This window comes from Balaenoptera ricei (assembly GCF_028023285.1).
Source record: "Balaenoptera ricei isolate mBalRic1 chromosome 2 unlocalized genomic scaffold, mBalRic1.hap2 SUPER_2_unloc_6, whole genome shotgun sequence".
Taxonomy (NCBI): domain Eukaryota; kingdom Metazoa; phylum Chordata; class Mammalia; order Artiodactyla; family Balaenopteridae; genus Balaenoptera; species Balaenoptera ricei.
Window position 1 is genome coordinate 356552 of NW_026777420.1, and position 20723 is coordinate 377274.

A 20723-nucleotide genomic window follows, 5' to 3' on the forward strand; every position below is an offset into this window, starting at 1 on the left:
GAGAGAGCTGACCTGCTCCAGACCCACAGGTGTGATCTCTCAGGGCAGGAGTGGAGCCAGTGCTATATGTACAAGGGTGTCCATCAGAGATGGGGACTCACATTGGTCTTTCTGGTTCCCAGGAGAGGTAACATCACTGATGACACTGATGACAACATTCAACACCCCTGACAAACCCACTATAAATTTCAGACATACCATTACCATCGTGATCCCAAATTTACATCCTTGCAGACTGAAATGCAGATGGTGAGGCCACATCCTCAGTGCCCACAGTGAGATGGGATGGAGCTGTGCTCTGCTCTCCAGCACCACTTACTTATATGACCTCAGGCACAGTTCCAGGACTCACTGACCCAGGGACTCGGGAAAGCTGCTCTAAGGTGGACTTTTCAAAGAAACCTGCTTCTTGAGGTGGGGGCTTTCCTCTGACTATCACGCCCTCATATTCTGCAAGCCATTCACTGTGAAAGTTTACTTCCAAAAATCATGCATGTTCTCTCACCCATTAAAGTGGGAACTGTGTTTCCTGACCTCCAATGTCACTGGCAGTGACAGAGGTAGAAATGAACACTTCTAGAAAGAGTGAGTCTGTGCACTGTGACCAGGTCACCTGCCCAGCATATTGGAGTCCTGAGGAACCTCCCGAAGCTGTCTGTTCTTAGTCCTTGGTAGCCTTGGGGATTCCTCAATGTCCACCCTCAAGGAAGGAGCCCTGAAGCTCATGGTGTTCCTGCAGACACTCAGTTGTGCACAGGAAAAAACCAGGACAGGCTACTGGCCAAGTCAGCAGTGCTAGAAACCATGACCATCTCAGCAAGAATGACTACCTTGTCCACAAAATACACTGTGTGTTAGTTGTTATGAATAAATCCAACTCCAGAGCAACTCTTCATAATATTTAAACTGCTTCAGGTGAAGAAATGTTCACCCAAGTTAAGGGAAACATGAAGTCCGTTGTGAATTATGATAAACATTAAATTTTACCTAACTTTGTCTGAATTCAATGTGATTATTACATGTATGGTTTGACTCAAATACTTGGGTGTCCAGGAAATATACATGAGGTAATGCAGAAAGGAAAAAACAAGAGTTTGTGTCTGACATCTTGGAGGACCCTGAATGTTTGAAGGGTATTTATGAGAAATATTTACATCCTTGGGATTAAAGTCTATTCCCCAAATCTGCCATTGATGCTTGACCACGTCTGATTTCCTGACTAGTCCTTCAGCATCATTTCATTCCTGGACAAAGGGTCCCCCAGGCAGCAGGAGGGGGATGCCAGGTGGGGGCTGCATTCTCTGAGAGCACAGTCAGCACCCCGCTCACAGGGGGAGCCCCAGATACAGGGACCTCCCTTCACTACTTGATGTTTTTTATAAAAAGGTCCCTCCTATATGCAAATATCCCCTTAGACCACAAGATAAAAACACAGAACCAGTTCACATAAATTCGGGTTTTTCCTCATGCTTGAAGAGATTTTCTGGGTTTCATGAATCTCATCTGCAAGAAAATGAATCCACTGTGGTTCTTCCTCTTTCTGGTGTCAGCTCCCAGAGGTGAGTGTCTCAGGGATTCAGACGTGAACACATGGGGAAGCTGCATCTGAGCCCTTGAGTCACCTTGGTTCTCTCTGTCCACAGGTGTCCTGTCCCGGATGCAGCTGCAGGAGTCGGGACCCAGCCTGGTGAAGCCCTCCCAGACCCTCTCCCTCACCTGCACTGTCTCTGGATTCTCATTAACCTGCTATGGTGTACACTGGGCCTGCCAGTCTCTGGGAAAGGGGCTGGAGTGGGTTCGTGTAATGTGGTATAGTGGAAGCACATATTATAACCCAACTCTTAAGTCCCGTCTCAGCATCACCAGGGATACCTCCAACAGCCAAGTCTATTTGTCGCTGAACAGCCTGACAACTGAGGACACAGCCCTATATTACTGTGCGAGAGACACAGTGAGGGGAAGTCAGGGTTAACCCAGACACAAAACCCCCTCAACGGGAGCCCATAACCACCAGGGGGCGCTCAGGACCCAACAAGTTAAGGGCTGAGCCCCGGAGCAGGTGCGGATCGGGGCTGGAAGGGGATTAATTTGAGAACATGTGCTTTCCTCTTCCTGTCCAGGAGCTCCACCAGAGATCCTGTTCTGTATCCTAATGTTTCACTGTAGTGGTTTATGCGGTGTCTAGAAAATTTTGTGTGCATGTACATATTCGCTTAATTTTTATTTTTATTATAGTTGTGTATATATATTTATTCATATGCACACACACATATAATATTCAAGAATTAAGGTTGTTTTTCATTTCTTTATTTTTCTTTTTCTCAAAGAAGCTCAGTATAACCCTGCGGCTCACCATAATGTTCAATTTGAACCTGAAGTTCGTGAAACTTGTAAATATCCTGAGAATGCACATGAGATTTTTAAACATTATTAATTGTTGTTTTGTTTTTGTACATGTGGAAGGAAGAGACACACCCTCCTGTTTCAGTCAACCTGCACAAACAGTTTGAATTCTGCAGCAGGCAGTGTTATAGACTGATGCCAGAGTGCTCCAATACTGCACATGCAATGATCCTCACTATTCACAGATTCCATATCTGCAAATTCACTTACCTCTAGCTTTTATTAGCACCCCAAAATAAACACTGTCATTTTGTGCTCATTCACGGGCATTAACAATGTGGCTGGTTGTTTGAATCACCCAACACACACACACACACACACACACACATTTTCAGTTGAGGTCAGTCAAGGTGATGCTCTCTTTTCTTGTTTCAACTCCTGTCATGTAATTGAGCATTTTCTGAGGTCAAATTAACGCCATGCTTTTCACATTTCTGGGATTCTTGGCAGTTCGATAAAGTAGTTCCAGGCATAGGGCTGAAGAACAGTCTAGTGTCCCTACGCACAAATGGCTGTGAGTGGACTTAGGAAAGATATACGTGAGAGATCACCTTCATTCAGGCATGAGTTATATGGCCATGGGTGGTGAAAAATGATATTCATGTTTCCAATATAAAGCTCATCCAAAACATGAAGACAAAACTCGCTGTTGCATATTTGAGGCAGTCTTGGAAACTTGGCTTAATTCCAAATACAGCAGGGCAAGTGGGGGCTTATGGCCAAGAAGAGGGTGGGGTGGGGTGAAGTGGAGTGGAAATTATTAAGAGAAGAAATACAGGCTAAGGGGATTCTGGTTGCACAGAGTCACAAGGATTCTTGCTAAAGGGAGACCAGGGTGATCAGATACCGTGTGGGTGATGATAGGAGGTTTGATGGATTTGATCAAATACTGAGGGCGATCAGAGTTCAAGGGTGGGAGATTCTCATTATTCTCACTTAGGAGGGGTCTTGGCAAAACCTGGCCATGCAAATACAAACACAGAAGCCCACAGGTCAAGACTAGTTGACAAGAGCATTACAAGGAGCCTGTTGGCTAAGGGGTGGTCAAGGGTCTTTGTCACACTTAAGAAGAGTAATAATGGACATACAAGTAAACCAGGGATGCACACAGACACACAGAGAAAAGACCATCTGTTTACTCAGTGAGAAGAGGTCCATCTGCAAGGAAAGAAGGATGACCTGAGAACGACCCAAACCTGCTGACACCTGATCTCAGAGTTCTGGCATCCAGGTTTGAGAGAAGCCAACTAATACACCTATAATATAGATGCAGATAGACATATATGGAAATGTAAATATATTGGAAAAGAAACATCACCCATTCTTCAGAGGTGATCTGATGATCATCTCCAGAAAGACATATAAGTGCCTAATGTAACAGTCTTTAGAATTCATAATCAGGTATAGAATGATTGCTGGATAAATTAATGACCAAATTTTATTTCTATAAGTTGGAAATGAATAATATAAAAATGGATTAAAATTAAAGGTGTGATATTTTCTTACAAAAGAGAACTCAAATTTTTAAGGGAGGTTGTTTTAAAGAGTATGCAAATTTTTTCTGGGGATTTATACGTAAGTATCATCGACATAAGATGAGAGGTGAAGAAATGAGGTATGGAACAACAACAAATGAATAGAACCCATACTGTTGAACTGTGTTCACTACATTTACAATAAAAATGCCAACACAGTGTGATGAAATGTGTATAGCTGGTTGTGTGACTAATGAGAAAGAGCACAGCACTTGTTTAACAAGCAGCTCAGAGTTAGAACAGAGAAACAGAGAAGGTGTGCAGGAGGCAGAGGAGAAGGCCCAAGGCGGCCGGGAGGGGATGAGAGGAGAAGTGTGAGAGATGCCCAGCTCTGGGCGTTAGGATCGGATGTGTCCTCAGGAAGTTTTCACCTGAAACACTGGGAGGGAATGTAAGACCTGCTGTGCTTACTGTCACACCCCTGCCCTATGACTCTCCTTTGCCCAAACACTCCTCTTCTGGAAGGAGAGGACCTGTGGTCAGTGAACAGAAGCTGTGTCCACCCTGGATCTCAGCCAGCACCCTCCTCCAGAGCCCTAGACAAGGACCAGCCGTGACCATCTTTATATGGAAACATGCTTCCCACCTGCACATCACACCCGGGCTCAAGGGGAAAACACAGCACCTGTGCTACTCAGAGTCAGGGTTCTCATCTTCACTGATGTAACTCTCTGAAAGTCAAAGCATTAATCAAAATGAATATGAAAATCTTCTGGTCATTCCTCCTCTTGCTGGCATCTCTGAACTGTGAGCATCTCCTGGGTCTGAGGAAAGTGGAATTATGGGGTGACATCTGTGAAGTGGGTGTCTCATGGTTTCTCCTTCCCCAGGTGTCCTGTCCCAGGTGCTGGTGCAGGAATCGGGCCCAGGACTATTGAAGACCCTCTCCCTCACATGCTCAGTCTCTGGATTCTCCATCACAAACGGTGCTGACTGCTGGGACTGGGTCCCTCAGCCCCCAGAGAAAGGGCTGGGGTGACTTGGGTGCTTTGGTTCTGGGAATACCACAGCATACAACCTGTCTCTCTAAAAATGACTCTCCACCTCCAGAGACACCTCACAAATTCAGTTTTCCCTGCAGCTCAGCTCCGTGATGACCTAGGACACAGTCCTGTGTTACTATCCCAGGAGGCTCAGTGAGAAGTCAGGGTGAGTCCAGACACGACCCTCCCTGCAGGGGCCGCTCGAACCACCAGGTGGCGCACAGGGTCATCAGGAAAAAAGAGGACCAATTTCAGGGCAGGTGCACAGGATGTCATGGAGGGGTTTTCTCTCAGAAGCCCTGGTTTCCCCACTGGATGATTACCGCCCCTGGAAGCCTCATCCACAATGATTCCAAGGAACATTCTTGTCTCTAAACTTGAGACTTTTTTCATGGAGTCAGGCTTGTCTGTCTTTCCCGATCTATCTTTGGACGAGCCGCACAGAAATATTTCCTCATGAAACCTTTATTTAAATATTAGGTCACTACTTTCTGTTATTAGTTGTCAAGCTTTTAATCGTTTAATGACATAAATAATTTTTACTGTTGAACTTTAAATCTGCTTTCCACCATCAGATGGATTTCCAATTCCTCTCATCCTGAAAATCTCCCCAGTCCTGTTTGATGCAATGCCTTTCACTTCAATAGTAGGAGTCATGTTTATATTCAGAAATTGATGTCCATATAGCACTGGAGTCATTCTCTCCCCAGAGGACATTTTGAAATGTCGGGACACAGGTTGGGCTGTAACATGTGTGCTGTGTTGCCTGTACCTTGTTATCTAGTGTGGAGATTGATAATAATAATTAGATAAAAGGGAACAGAAACAGGTATATCCTAATCATATGGAAAATAACCATAAAAACTGACTACATAACCCATGTTTAGGGAATGGTAAAGGCTCAAATGTGTAAAGATGAAACAAGCACCCGTAGGAAGTTATTTGTATAAAGATAAATATTCAAACAATTTTTGTAAATACTTTTCAAGCTCACTCCTCAATCCCATGGTGAGTGTCTGCTTTTCTCTCTAAGAAATCGACGAATATATTCCAATTGGCTGCCATTGCCATTCCTTCCAGCAAGCGGATGAGGGGCCTTTCGCACTACATCATCTGCAATATTTGAATTTCTTATTATTTTCTGCTTTAACTGTTGTAATACGTGAGTAGCAGTATCTCATCATCGTGTTATTTTATGTATCCTTAATGAAGAATGCTCTTAAAACCGTTTATCTCTTCTTTGTGGAAGTATCTTCAGATCACTGGCACAGTGTTCATTATTTTCATTTTTTGTTGCTGTGGTTGAGCTGTGAATTAGCTGTATATTCATGATACAAGTCCTTTATAAATATGATATTACAAAGCACATTCTCCAAGTCTGTGCTCTAATTCCCTTATCAGTGAAGTTATTGCTGCTGTTGCTGTTGTTGTTTTCAGGAAAGAATTTTTAATGGATACAGAAAAATTACACATTTATTTTATGAATGATGTTTCGGATATTATACCTAAAAATTCATCATGGAACTCAAGGACACCCATAAATTCTGCCACGTCCCTACGCCAGGCCACATTCAGGGATGGAGGGTTAAGTCCGCCTTCTTGAAGGGAGGATGACCGTGATGAGTTACCTGACGTTATCCCTTAAGGGAGATTTATGCAACCTTCTGCATTAGATATATTTATTCAATCTCTATATAAGTATGAATCAAGGTATTTCTTTCATACCTTGTGTTAAGGTTATATATTAAGGTATTTTCTTTGCTCCTCTAATTGTTACCGCTTCTCAGCCATGGAGAGCTCTTTCAGATTGTCTCCTGTATCCTCTTTATGGGCCCCCATCCATTTGTGTGAACACTTCCTTACCTTCTGGTGCTACAAGAATCTGCAGGATAATCATGCGTATTCTCTTCTCCGGCCCTAGAATTAGCCATGCCTCAGATGAGTTGTGGATCCTTTTCTGGAGAATAGTATTAGCAACCAAAAGAGTGGGTATTGGGATAATAATCCTGGTGTCCTGTCTACTGGGGGCATTTCCTCTAGATCCTGTAAGTTAACAGACCTTGGAAATATATCTGTGTGCACTACCGCACGTATACACACACACGTCTGCAACTATGTATCTCACCTTCGGGCCTGTGTTAAGGTAAATGTGAGGTCACTCTTACATCTCCGATCCTAGTGCAACATCACATGGGTAAATCCAGCCTTTCCCCCTTGCTTGTCTGTTACTTTCCATCCAACAGTGAGAAGACTGGCTCCACCGATGCCATTCAGCTACTAACTGTTCAATTCCACAGGCACAGTAGTAACACAATTCTTAGCCTGACTCCTGATGGAAATACCATTATCCACCAGGCTCTAGTGCTTATGTGCAGTGGCTTAGAACTTAGCCTTCAGACTCCACTCATTTCCAAAGTCACTTAGTTCAAAACCGATTTTCCCACCTTCTTCAGACATGTTAATTCATAGATTCACTATAATATTAGATATCATCTATACAGTGTGCATCATTCCATCCTTGAGTCTCTGACTTATAAATGAAATTTATATTTATATTCAGTAAGGTTCACCCTTTCTGCTATTACTTTATATATTTTGACAAGTTCATAGTGCAATGTTTCCACCACTGCAATTTCATACAGAAGAATTTCATTATCCTTAAATATTGTCCATGTTTCACTTATCAAAGACCTTTTCCCAAATTCCTGCTAAATGCTCATCTGCTTGCTTTATATATAGACTTGCCTTTACCGAAATGGGAAATAGGTGAAATTGAACGTTTTCAGACCGATTTTATAACTAGCAATATGCATTTAGGATTCCCTCATGTCCTTTCATGGTAGAATAGTTTAATATTTCAATTGCTGAATACAATTCCACAGCATGGATACATCACGCATTGTTTATCTACTAATTTATGGAAGAACGTATTTCTTGCTTCCATTTTTTCTCAATTGTAAATGAAGAGACCACAATAATTCATGGGCAGTCTATGATGGAGCTATAAGCTTCAAGTCAGTTAGGTAAATGTTAGGAGCATGACTTCTGGCATCTTATATTAAGCTCTGTCCTCGTGTGTAAGTGACTGCCCTGAGGAAGGGCTCTGATGCGGAGACCACTCAGGTGTCCCAGTCATCTTGCTGAAAGGAAGTCAGAGCCCAAGCAATGTCCACACGAGGTGGACACAAGGCCCAGCCCTCAGACCTGGCTGAGCCCCCAGCCTACAGTCAGGGTCACCCTCCCTTACACGTGCGTGTGCATCACGGGAGCAGATCCTGCAGCTGAACGTGAGCCTCTCACAGTGACCCTTCATGGGGCAGGGTGGTCTTCTCCTCCAGGCCCTCCCAAAGCAGACACGGTGAACAAAATAAAGAGCTGCTGTCTGTGGAAACTGTCAAGGGTTGTGGCAGGGTTTTGTGCGTCAGTCAACACCTGAAACATTATTCGTCATTTCCGCGTGCGATCCTATTTCACCATTTCATATGTGGTAAATATGTGGCATAGTTGGACTGGATGAGACGACAAAGATCACACTCTAAGTGGAGATGCTATGCCACAGTGCAGATCCAAGTCCAGAGCCAAGGTCTTCCTCCCCATGATACAGGAGGACGGACCTAAGAGCTCAGGCGGGAATCCTGGGCTCTCCCAGGTAGGAAGACACACCTGTGTGAATAGAGAGGTAACACCATCTGATTCACACTTTAGCAGGACCACGCTGACACTGGTGAGGCAGTTAGTTAGGAGACATTGGGGCACGATTACACCTTAACCACACTCGACCTCAAGGCATCCATTTCTAGTTTAATCTTGTAGTAGTTTTTATTCCATTCAGCAGCCTATGTCAGGATTACTCTTCTTATTCTTTGTTATTCTGTGAGCATTTGTCTCTCTCCAAGATTTAAATTTGTTGCTGTCTTAGTTCTACAATTATCTGATATATTGGTGAGATTTTGATAATGTGCCACTTGTTCCATTTTGAGGTTGTTTTAAGAACATTAAATAAGAAGCATTTTCTCAGCTTCTCATCTCTCTACATCTCCAAGACGATTATCAGCTTTATTGGAACACCCAGAAACTGGAAACAATTCCAATATCACACATCAGCTTAATAAATAAGCCAATCATGCTATGATCATTCTTTAAATGCCACCTGTTCTTAAAACCAAGGATTCTTGATACACACAAAAACGTGATAGTATTCACAACTATTTGTGCTGAGTAAAATAAGCCATAACAATAAAAATACAGATAATATGATCGCACTTTTATAAATTCTAGAAAATGAAAAGTAACCTGAAGTAACAAGGGAAGATCAATGGGTATGTGGGGACAGGATGGAAGGTAAGAAGGGACAGGAAGGAGGAAACCCAGAAACTACTGAAAATAATGAGAGGAATTGATTTGTTCTCTCCTGATAATGCTGATGCCTACGTCAGTATTTATCAGAGTGCTCATTCTGAGTTTGTGCGCTTTATTATATGTCAATCACCTCATTAAAGTAATTACAGATAAAGAAATGCATGACTTGCGAGGGAAGGAGTGACGGAAAGATATTGAAACATAAGAGACCCTTGAAAATACTTCTCATGAAACCTGACCCCCTCCATGTATTTTAGGTAAACCGTAGAATAGAGCAAAGTCATAAAGATCCCATTACAGGAGGGGGATCTGCAAACCTCACCCTGCAAGTCCAACTCTGTCCTGGAAGAGGATCAAGGGAGCAGGCTGGCCCAGAGCACAGGGGCAGATGCTGGATCTAACGGTCACCCCATGTTTATTCCTGGACACTCCACAAACCTTCTATACCTCTGGGTGTAGTTTACACCTCTAGTATGAGGGTAACAATGACAGCTACCTCACAGGATGTGTGTGCATATGTAAAATGACATATGGATCTTAAATGTTTACTCTGGAAGAATCACATAATGAAAGTTATATTTCCCAAATGCTATCAACACCACGAAATCCGAGACTCTCACACCTGCTCTGAGACCCTCCCCTTTGTGAGGACATTCAATGACATAGCCTCTTATATACTAGAAGGTCATGCAAATAGGGTCCTTCCTCTGCTGATATAAAGCAGCCCCAGCCCTGACCCTGCAGCTCTGGGAGAGCAGCTCCAGCCCGGGATTCGCAGGTGCTCCCATTCGGGGTTCAGGACAGAACACTCACCATGGAGTTTGGGCTGAGCTGGGTTGTCCTTGTTGCTATTTTACAAGGTAATTCATGGAGAGCAAGAGATACTGAGGATGTGAGTGGATGTGAGTGAGGGAATCAGTGGATGTGTGACAGTCTCCTGACCAGTATGTCTCTGTGTTTGCAGGTGTCCAGTGTGAGGTGCAGCTGGTGGAGTCTGGGAGAGGCCTGATGCTGCCAGGGGGGTCTCTGAGACTCTGTTGTGCAGCGTCTGGGTTCACCTTCAGTAACTATCCCATGAGCTGGCTCCGCCAGGCTCCAGGGAAGGGGCTGGACAGGGTCTCAGTTATTAGTAGTACTGGTGGTAGCACATACTATGCAGACTCTGAAGGGCCGATTCACCATCTCCAGAGATAACTCCAAGAACACACTTTATCTGCAAATGAACAGCCTCAGATCTGAGTACACGCCTGTGTATTACGGTGTGAAAGATACACAGAGAGGGGAAGTCAGTGTGAACCCAGACACAAACCTCCTTGCAGGGAGACAGGAGGGGGGATGCAAGGGGCACTCAGGACATACAACTGTGTGTTTCAGCCCCTAGAGCAGGTGCAGATGGTAGTTAAGGGCGGCTTTCCTGTCAGGGTCTGGGGTTTCCTCTCCATATAGCAGTTTTCCCTGGGGAACCTCTCTGTACTCATCCATGGTTCTTTACGTACACATTCAGGCTCAGAATTCCAAAGACTTTTCGAAATGGGGGGGGGGGGGGGGAAATGTCATATATGTAAGGCAGAGACTCAAAGTTAGATATTCAGGTTTTCGCTTGTCTAAATCTTGTCTAAATTGACCTGTTTCAAAACTATCCCAGCGGATGTATAAAGAGTTGAAAAGATTCTTCCTTCCTCATTATGATACCTCAGCCCTGCCCTACTGGTAGACCAGCTGTCCCTGCCAGGATGCTGGCTCTTGACTTGCCTGCTAACCTCTTGCATGAGAAATGTAAATGAGCTGAGCAGCACCCGATCCTCACTGGGTTACAGGGAATGATGCCAGTTAGAGGGGACGTGGGTAGGGGTGTTTCTACATGTGCTCCTTGCTTCCAGGTCCAAGAGAATCCCTATACGCTTAGATAATACCTGCATCCTGTTCTACTGTGCAGTTTATTTTATGTCAAATATTCACTGTCAAAGCTATTACCAATAGATGCATATGTAGTCGGTTGGGAAAGTTTATAGTCAGGTGGATAATAACATGAATATTCAGAAGCTGCTGAAAAGAAATCTATTCTCCTTTCTTCACCACAGCATCGTAGGTGAACGCTAAAACGCAGGAAAGTCACACAGGTTCTCATTCCACGAAGAGTCCTGCAGCCTCACAGGCAGACCCACCTCTGTCCAGGAACCTTTTCAGGGGCGGCCAGGTCCAGGGTGGAGAAGCCCAGGCCTCGAAAGGAGGTCTCACTGTGCCCTGTTGTGTGTTCTTCAGCACATCACCTGCCAATTCCAGGCTGCAGTTTAGCTTCACATCTGTAAGATTCAAGTAATCCGACACCTACATCACATGCTTGGTGTGCATATGTAGAAACAAAATAATAAAAGAGGCCCTGAGTGTTGGGCCTCAGGGTAGCCCACCCCAAAATATGCCTCAAAATGACTTAAGACAGAGCCAGTGCAGAGGGACATTCTGACCTTCCTCCCTGTCACCCTGAAGCAAGAAATAAACCTCCCACGTGAAAGGTGCTCTCCCTGTACCTGGAGGTGGAAGTGAAATGGTCCTTAACCCCATGCCATCTGCCTGCCGTTTATCTGTGCCAAAAATTTAGCCTAAGAGTAAGTTTAATCAGAGAAGTGAGAAAATCTAGACAGAAACGAAAACTGTCCAACAAAACGAAATAATAATAGTTTAGTCATTAAGCAAATCAAGAACCTTTAGTTCCGCCTCCAGGGCTATAGACAATATTCTTCTCCATGTCCCTTGAGCTGTCTTGTAGATACTGAAACTCCTACCAGAAGGAAAGAGTTAACTGCATGATGACCAGACTGTAGCCATGACATAAGCTGCCACAATTCCAAGAAGTGGCCTCAAAGAAATGGGAACAAAGCGACCCTTGAACTGAAGATTAACTCTACTTAAAACAATCAACATGAGGCTGATCACACCACCACATGACCAATTTCAAGACGACTGTCAGAGTTGACTCTGCTGTTTCTGTCTGTAGCCCCCTCCTTCCGCCTATAAAAGCCCTTTCCCACAGATTCTCAGTGGGGGATGGCCTTTGGAGAGAAGTCTGTCCCCCACCCGCGGTTGCAGGCAGCCAAAATAAAGCAAATTTTCCTTTCTACCAACTTTGCCTCTTTATTGGCTTTTCAGCACCGAGCAACTGGACCTTGCTTTCCATTACACAGGGACACTCTTATCACCAGGGACGGGGAATTCAGGCCTGGAAGTCTCTATGAACAAACCTTGTTCCTTCTGTAATGACTATGCCAGCCCAAACTCTGCTTAGGTTCGTCACTAATTGCACACCAAAAACATACATTTCCTCCTTCTACCAATTCCTCACAAATATTGGATCTTGGTCTAAAAATATAAACGCTGCCTGCTTTGGTCACTTCTGGGTCCATTTCTATGGCACGTCTATGCCTGTGCTTACAATTATTTTCTTTTCTCCTGTTAATCTGTCTTTGTTAGTTTTATTATCAGTCCAGCCTCAGGAACTCAAGAGGGGCAGAGGAGGAGATTTCCCTCCTGACAAATCCAAGTTGTCTTCTCTTCAGCCTCACTCTGTAGAACCTCTTAGGAAACTCAGTCCTCACGGGCCACTTTCAGACTCCTGACATCACCTTGCCAGTTGTGTTCTTCTGGCATCTCTTCGTTGCATTTCCATCTCACCCTTCAATATTTTTCCAAATCGCTGTGACATTTCAGTGTCCATTGTCTGGATATACACAGTTTATTAGTCATTCCCTAGGATAGGTCATCTTGGTCCTTTCCAAATTTTGGCAAATATGAATAAAGCTAAGTAAGCATCGTGTGCAGGGTTTTCTCTGGACTAAAGCCTTATTGTCTTTCAGGTACATACAAAAGAGCACTATTGCTGCAACACAGATAAGAGTATGTTTAGTTTTGCAAGAAGCCACCAGAAGAGCTCCTGGGGTGCATCCCGTTTTGCATCCCCACCTGCAGTGAATGGACCCCCTGCCGCTCCACATCCTCCCAGTGTTTAAGGTTCTCAGAGTCCTGACTTGATCCACTCTTGTAAGTTTTCAGGGATATATCCTTGTTCTGATTGACATTTCCCTGTGATAAATGTTCTCCCATAGCCTTATTTGTAAACTCTTTCTCTTTTTGGTCAGGTGTCTGTTAAGGATTTTAGCCCATTTTTTAATAGTTTTATTTCTTTCTTATTGTTGAGTTTAAGACTTCTTGGCACATATTAGATAACAATCAGATATAGTAGATATGTCTTTTGCAAATATTTTCTGCCAATCTCTAGCTTGCCTTTGGGTAAATTTTAAATGTATTTTGTATGCTTCTCAATTATTACTTGTTGTGTTTCTATTACAATGAAAAGTGGAGTTAAACATTCACTTCCTAAGCCATGGGAACTTTATGTGGGAACATGTCACAGTACACTCAAAGGCCTCTTTCAGATACTACAAGGATGGAATGGGTAAACAAAGGGGAGACTTCTTCAGAGATGCTCTTCTGGAAAAATAGAAATGTACCAACATACCCATCTTCCTGTCTTGCTGATGAGAACTGTGCCGCGTGTCCACAGAGACACAGATCCTTGAGGAGAGAGTGAGATTTCATCAGCTAGAATGACCGTTTACTAACAATACATTTTACCCGTGATGGATCTGAGTTTATGAATGATTGTTACTTGAATGATTCAATGGATTTAGCAATGGTTGAAAACAAAATCAATACCTTGAATTATTATTATTAATTTTAATTTATGTTGCCCCAGAGAAGAGTTTGACAATTACAATTTCAGTAACACAGTTCAATAATTTTGACTTATACCTCTTAAAATTTAGATACCACGTTGTTTCACAATAAATGTTTCATCTACATCCCTCACATTTGAAACTGGATTCCAAGTGGACCTAGAAGATGAAATGTGAGGACAGCGAATCTCTCTACATTCAGTAACATCTAAGGCAACAAATCTAATATCACAGGAGGACACTGCTGATTTCCAAGTATAGTTCCTGCTTCTTCTTTGCTCAGTGATTCTAACAAAGATACAAAATGACCTAAACCATTTGGTCTCAATGTTCCTGAAGTCCACACCTCATTCTGATCTTATACTCTCAAGATTTTATGAGGGAAATCACAGAGACCATCAGAAGGCCCTGTCCACGTGGTCACCATGAAGCCCACCACCGTCAATCCTTCTCCCTCCAATCACAATGGTCAGACCCTCTTGATGTGACCATCACTGGTAACCTGCAAAGCAATATGACTTAAATCTCACCACTTCTTTTTACCATCACCCATTGGTCATCTCTAATGGGTATTCTCTCCTGCATTATAATATGATCTAGTCTCCAGACATAATGGCCTGCAATTATCTCCACAAAGGAAAAATATCTTCTTTTTACGCCTGGTGACCTAACACATTTTTCCTAGGGTTAAATAGACCCTAACAACACATCCGCAACCACTGAAATGTAAAGAAACCTGTTATATATCCTTCTATGTTAGCATGAATTTGGATGGATCTCCTCAAATCCACCAGCTCAAGAAGGGGTGGTCAGATGCTGGGGCATCTGCATAAATGCCGGCCCTTCTTCCACGTGGTGAAATATAGGCTTACCTGGTTCTAGGTTTTAGATGCCATCCCTTCCACTCCCCTATCACACAGCATATCAGCTCAATTTTTTGGTCCTGACAACAGGGTCCAGACTTCTCCTGTGATTCTTGTCCATATTACTTTGGTTGGCTCTCCTATTATCGACATTCAATCAGGAAGATTCTTTAGTATTTTATTTACTCTGCAAATAGTATTGGAAAAGCTAGAAGAAGTATAGTACTCTGTTCATGAAATAGTATGGAGTAAATATCTTCTCATAGACAGCAGCCTCGACATCAGTCAGTGTACAGGTGAGATCACTGGGCTGAGGGAGAGCTGACAGGTGTGACCTCGCAGGGCAGGAGTGGAGCCAGTGCTACATGTACAAGGGTGTCCGTCAGAGATGGGGACTCACATTGGTCTTTCTTTTTCCCAGGAGTGATAACATCACCGAAGACACTGATGACAACATTCAACACCCGTGGCACACCCACTATAAATTTCAGACATACCATTACCACCGTGATCCCCGATTTACATCCTTGAAGACTGAAATGCAGATGGTGAGGCCACATCCTCAGTGCCCACAGTGAGATGGGATGGAGCTGTGCTCTGCTCTCCAGCACCACTTACTTATATGACCTCGGGCACAGTTCCAGGACTCACTGACCCAGGGACTCGGGAAAGCTGCTCTCAGGTGGACTTTTCAAAGGAAACTGCTTGCTGAGGTGGGGGCTTTCCTCTGACCATGACACCCTCATACTCTGAAAGCCATTCACTGTGAAGGTTTACTTCCAAGAATCATGCGTGTTCTCTCACCCATTGCGGTGGGAACTGTGTTCCCTGAGCTCCAATGTCACTGGCAGTGACAGAGTTAGAAAGGAACACTTCTAGAAGGAGTGAGTCTGTGCACTGTGACCAGGTCACCTGCCCAGCATATTGGAGTCCTGAGGAGCTTCCCGTAGCTGTCTGTTCTTAGTCCTTGGTAGCCATGGGGATTCCTCAATGTCCACCCTTAAGGAAGGAGCCCTGAAGCTCACGGTGTTCGTGCAGACACTCAGTTGTGCACAGGAAAAAGGCAGGGCAGGCTACTGGCCAGGTCAGCAGTGCTAGGAACCATGACCATCTCAGCAAGGATGACTGTCTTGTCCACAAAATACGCTGTGTGTTTAGTTGTTATGAATAAATCCACCTCCAGAGCAACTCTTGATCATATTTAAACTGTTTCAGGTGAAGAAATGTTCACCCTAGTTAAGGGAAACACGAAGTCCGTTGTGAATTATGATTAACATTAAATTTTACCTAACTTTGTCTGAATTCAATGTGATTATTACATGTATGATTTCTCTCAAATACTTGCATATCCAGGAAATAAACACGAGATAATGCAGAAAGGGCAAAAAATACTAGTGTGTTTCAGACAACTTGGAGGACCCTGAATGTTTGATGGGTATTTATGTGAAATATATACACACATGGGATTAAAGTCTATTCCCCAAATCTTCCATTAATCCTAGACAATATCAGATTTCCTGACTAGCCCTTCAGCATCATTTCATTCCTGAGCAAAGAGTCCCCCAGGCTTCAGGAGGGGGACCCCAGGTGCGGGCTGAGTTCTCTGAGGGCACAGTCAGCACCCTGCTCACAGGGGGAGCCCCAGGTACAGGGACCTCCCTTCACTACTTGATGCTTTTTATAAAAAGGTCCCTCCTATATGCAAATATCCCCTTAGACCACAAGGTAAAAACAAAGTACCAGTTCACTTAAATACGGGTTTCTCCTCATGCTTGAAGACATTTTCTGGGCTTGATGAATCTCATCTGCAAGAAGATGAATCCACTGTGGTTCTTCCTCTTTCTGGTGTCAGCTCCCAGAGGTGAGTGTCTCAGGGATTCAGCCATGAACACACGGGGAAGCTGCATCTGAGCCCATGAGTCACCGTGGTTCTCTCTGTCCACAGGTGTCCTGACCCAGGGGCAGCTGCAGGAGTCGGGACCCAGCCTGGTGAAGCCCTCCCAGACCCTCTCCCTCACCTGCACTGTCTCCGGATTCTCATTAACCAGTTATGATGTAGGCTGGGTCCGACAGGCTCCAGGAAAGGGGCTGGAGTATGTTGGTGTGATGGATTATGATGGAAACGCATATTATAACCCAACTCTGAAGTCCCGGCTCAGCATCACCAGGGACACCTCCAAGAGCCAAGTCTATTTATCACTGAGCAGCCTGACAACTGAAGACACCGCCGTGTATTACTGTGCAGGCAACACAGTGAGGGGAAGTCAGTGTGAGGCCAGACAAAAACCTCCCTGCACGGAGGCCCGTAACCACCAGGGGGCGATCAGGACCCACAAAGTACAGGGCTGAGGCCTGCAGCAGGTGCAGAGAGGGGCTGGGAGGCAATTCTTGTTAGAACCTCTGCTTTCCTCTTCCTGCCCAGGAGCTCCACCAGAGACCCTGTTCTGTATCGAATGTTTCATTGTTGCGGATTATGTTGTGTCTAGAAAATTTTGTGTGCATGTACATATTTGCTTAATTTTATTTTTGTTATAGTTGTGTATATATATTTATTCACATGCACACACACATATAATATTCAAGAATTGAGGTTGTTTTTCATTTCTTTATTTATCTTTTTCTCAACGGAGCTCTAAACAACCCTGCGGCTCACCATAAGGTTCACTTTGAGCCTGAAGTTCGTGAAACTTGTAAATATCCTGAGAATGCACATGAGAATTTTAAACAGTATTAATTGTTGTTCTGTTTTTGTACGTGTGGAAGGAAGAGACACACCCTCCTGCATTCAGCAACCTGCACAAACAGTTTGAATTCTGCAGCAGGCAGTGTTATAGACTCAGATGCCAGAGTGCTCCAATACTGCACATACAATGATCCTCACTATTCAGATTCCATTATCTGCAAATTCACCTACTTCTAGCTGTCATGAGCACCCCAAAATAAACACTGTCATTTTGTGCTCATTCACGGACAGTAACAATGTGGCCCGTTGTTTGAATCACCCAACACACACACACACACATTCCCAGCTGAGGTCAGTCAAGCTGATGCTCTCTTTTCTTGTTTCAACTCCCGTCATGTAATTGAGCATTTTCTGGGGTCAAATTAGTGCCATGCTTTTCATATTTCTGGGATTCTTGGCGATTGTTTAAGGTAGTCACAGGCATAGGGTTGAAGAACAGTCTAGTGTCCCTACGCACCAATGGCTGTGACTGGACTTAGGAAAAATATACATGAGAGATCAGCTTCATTCAGGCATGAGTTATATGGCGATGGGTGGTGAAAATCATACTCATGTTTCCAATATAAATCTCATCCAAAACCAAAAGACAAAACTCACTGCTGCATATGGAATGCAGCCTTGGAAGCTTGGCTTAATTCCAAATACAGCAGGGCAAGTGGGGGCTTATAGCCAAGAAGAGGGTGGGGTGGACTGGACTGGAAATAATTAACAGAAGAAATACAGGCTAAGGGGATTCTGGTTACTTAGCCTCACAAGGATTCTTGCTGAAGGGAGACCAGGGTGATCAGATACCATGTGGGTGATAGGAGGTTTGATGGATTTGATCAAATACTGAGGGCGATCAGAGTTCAAGGGTGGGAGATTTTCATTATTCTCACTTAACAGGGGTCTTGACAAAACCTGGCCATGCAAATATAAACACAGAAGCCCACAGGTCCAGACTAGCTGAGAAGAGCATTACAAGGAGCCTGTTGGCTAAGGGGTGGTCAAGGGTCTTTGTCACACTTAAGAAGAGTAATAACGAACATACAAGTAAACCAGGGATGCACACAGACACACAGAGAAAAGACCATCTGAGGATTCAGTGAGAAGAGGTCCATCTGCAAGCAAAGGAGAAACGCCTGAGAAGGACCCGAACCTGCTGACACCGTGATCTTAGACTTCTAGCCTCCAGGTCTGAGAGGAATACATTTCTGTAGTTTAATCCACCCATCTGTTATTCTGTAATGGCCACACTAGCCTACTAATACACCTATAATATAGACGCAGATAGACATATATGGAAATGTAAGTATCGTATTGGAAAACAAATATCACCCATTCTTCAGAGGTGACATGAAGCTGTGTCCACCCTGGATCTCAGCCAGCACCCTCCTCCAGAGCCCTAGACAAGGACCAGCCATGACCATCTTTATATGGAAACATGCTTCCTACCTGCACATCACACCCAGGCTCAAGGGGAAAACACAGCACCTGTGCTACTCAGAGTCAGGGTTCTCATCTTCACTGATGTAACTCTCTGAAAGTCAAAGCATTAATCAAAATGAACATGAAAGCCTTCTGGTCATTCCTCCTCTTGCTGGCATCTCTGAGCTGTGAGCATCTCCTGGGTCTGAGGAAGGTGGAATTAGGGGGTGACATCTGCGAAGTGGGTGTCTCATGGTTTCTCCTTCCCCCGGTGTCCTGTCCCAGGTGTTGGTGCAGGAATCGGGCCCAGGACTATTGAACACCCCCTCCCTCACCTGCTCAGTCTCTGGATTCTCCATCACAAACAGTGCTGACTGCTGGGACTGGATCCCTCAGCCCCCAGGGAAAGGGCTGGGGTGACTGGGGTGCTTTGGTTCTGGGAATAGCACAGCCTACAACCTGTCTCTCCAAACATGACTCGCCACCTCCAGACAAACCTCACAATTTCAGTTTTCCCTGCAGCTCAGCTCCGTGCTGCCCTAGGACACAGCCCTGTGTTACTGTCCCAGGAGGCTCAGTGAGAAGTCAGGGTGAGTCCAGACACGACCCTCCCTGCAGGGGCCGTTCCAACCACCAGGGGGCCATCAGGGTCATCAGGACACAAGAGGACCAATTTCAGGTCAGGTGCAGAGGATGGCATGGAGGGGTTTTCTCTCAGAAGCTGTGGTTTCTCCGCTGGATCATTGCCGCCCCTGGAAGCCTCATCCACAATGACTCCAGGGAACTTTCTTGTCTCTAAACTTGAGACTTTTTTCATGGAGTCAGGCTTGTCTGTTTTTCTCCATCTATCTTTGGACGAGCCGCACAGAATTATCTCTTCATGAGACCTTTATTTGAAGATTAGGTCACTACTTTCTGTTATTAGTTGTCAAGTTTTTAATCATTTAATGACATAAATAATTTTTGCTGTTGAACTTTACATCTGCTTTCCACCCTCAGATGGATTTCCAATTCCTCTCATCCTGAAAATCTCCCCAGTCCTGTTTCATGCAATGCCTTTCACTTGAATAGTAGGAGTCATGTTTATATTCAGAAATTAATGTCCATATAGCACTGCAGTCATTCTCTCCCCAGAAGACATTTTGAAATGTCGGGACACAGGTTGGGCTGTAACATATGTGCTGTGTTGCCTGTACCTTGTTATCTAGTGTTGAGATTGATAATAGATATTTAGGTAAAAGGGAACAGAAACAGGTATATGCTAATCATATGGAAAATAACCATAAAAACTGACTACATAACCCATTTTTAGGGAGTGGTAAAGGCTCAAATGTGTAAAGATGATACAAGCACCCGTTTGAAGTTATTTGCATCAACATAAATATTGAAACAATTTTTGTAAATACTTTTCAAGCTCACTCGTCAATCCCATGGTGAGTGTCTGCTTTTCTCTCTAAGAAATCGACGAATGTATTCCAATTGGCTGCCATTGGCGTTCCTTGCAGCAAGCGGAGGAAGGGCCTTTCACTCTACATCATCCCCAATATTTGAAATTCTTATGATTTTGTGCTTTAACTGTTGTAATAAGTGAGCAGCAGTATCTCATCATCGTGTTATTTTATATTTCCTTAATGAAGAATGCTCTTAAAACCTTTTATCTCTACTTTGTGGAAGTGTCTTCAGATCACTGGCACAGTGTT

The 20723-nt window shown here is 44.1% G+C and overlaps 1 pseudogene; it reads left to right on the top strand.

Moving 5' to 3' along the window:
• The first annotated feature begins 10094 nt into the window (after window positions 1-10094).
• On the top strand, window positions 10095-17222 carry LOC132358173 (uncharacterized; annotated as a pseudogene).
• Window positions 17223-20723: the final 3501 nt, after the last annotated feature.